This window comes from Sinocyclocheilus anshuiensis, unplaced genomic scaffold (genome assembly GCF_001515605.1).
Source record: "Sinocyclocheilus anshuiensis isolate Anshui unplaced genomic scaffold, SAMN03320099.WGS_v1.1 scaffold246, whole genome shotgun sequence".
Taxonomy (NCBI): domain Eukaryota; kingdom Metazoa; phylum Chordata; class Actinopteri; order Cypriniformes; family Cyprinidae; genus Sinocyclocheilus; species Sinocyclocheilus anshuiensis.
Genome location: NW_015542356.1, coordinates 2,208,169 through 2,209,524, shown reverse-complemented (window position 1 = coordinate 2,209,524; position 1,356 = coordinate 2,208,169).

Sequence of the window (1,356 nt, the reverse complement as noted above, 5' to 3'; positions counted from 1 at the left end):
GATCCAATATATTACTGTCTCTGGTGGGACATGTGATGTGCTGTCTGTATTTTGGCAGTTCACGGGAGAGATTTGCTTTATTAAAGTCCCCAAGAATGATTAAAACTGAGTCTGGGTGTTGTTGTTCTGTCTCTGTGATCTGATCAGCAAGTTTCTGTAAAGCTGAGCTCACGTGCGCTTGCGGAGGAATGTAAACACTGACAAGAATGAACGAGCAAAACTCCTGCGGCAAGTAGAAAGGCTTACAGTTAATGAAAAGCGCTTCTAGATCTGAACAGAACATCTTCTTTAACACGGTTACATCTGTACACCACCTTTCGTTGATGTAAAAGCATGTCCCGCCGCCGCGTGATTTCCCTGTTGATTCTGCATGGCGATCCGCTCTAAACAGCTGAAAGCCCGGCAGACTCAACACGCAGTCCGGTATGGCGTCATTCAGCCAGGTTTCCGTGAAACACAGAGCAGCAGAGTGTGAGAAATCCTTATTTGTCGGGGAGAGCAGAAGGAGTTCGCCTGTTTTGTTGGGTAGAGAGGGGAGGTTCAGCAGATGGATGCTAGGCAACGGCGTTCGAAATCCGCACTGCCTGAGCTTCACGAGGGCGCCGGTGTAGTGCCGAAATTTGCACCCTGCCAGAATAATATATTCAACACCGGCTCGCTTCCCCCGTAAATAAATAAATGAATGAATAAATAAATAATCTCATGAACAATTCACTAAAACAACTTCTCTACAATAACTGAATAAAAACAAATACCTAATTGTAGAGGCCACGCCCACAACACCACTTAGAAACCTATCTTTAACTAGCTGATGTAAGAAGTGTATGTAAGTTTATGCCACACAGCCAGGGGCGTGCTAAGGGGAGAAAGTTAGGACAATTCTAAGGGCCCACACACTTTTGGGGCCCCCAGAGATCTGTTTTATTAGTAGTAACAGTAGTAGTAGTAATGTAATAAAAATATTATTAATATATTATATTAATTATATATAAAATAATATATTATATTAAATTAATTATATTATATTATATTAATGTATCTACCAAAGAGTTACATGTGCATAAGTAGCTAGCAAACAAGGAATACAGCTGTTAAGCTAATAGTCACATTTAGCTGAGTAAGATCATGATTGAGAAAAGGTGGATACTGCTAGAAATGCTGCAATGGGGTATCCTATTTATTATTTTAAGATTTTTTATTTTTTTGCCCCAGTGAAGCATTTCTATTAATATAGCTGATTAAGTAGTCAAACTCATTCCATATCAGCAGAATAGTGTGGTACTACAGAAAGTCTATGTCCATAAAACAGGTTCTGAATGAATTATGTTACTGATACCTAATGGTCAAAAGCAATAG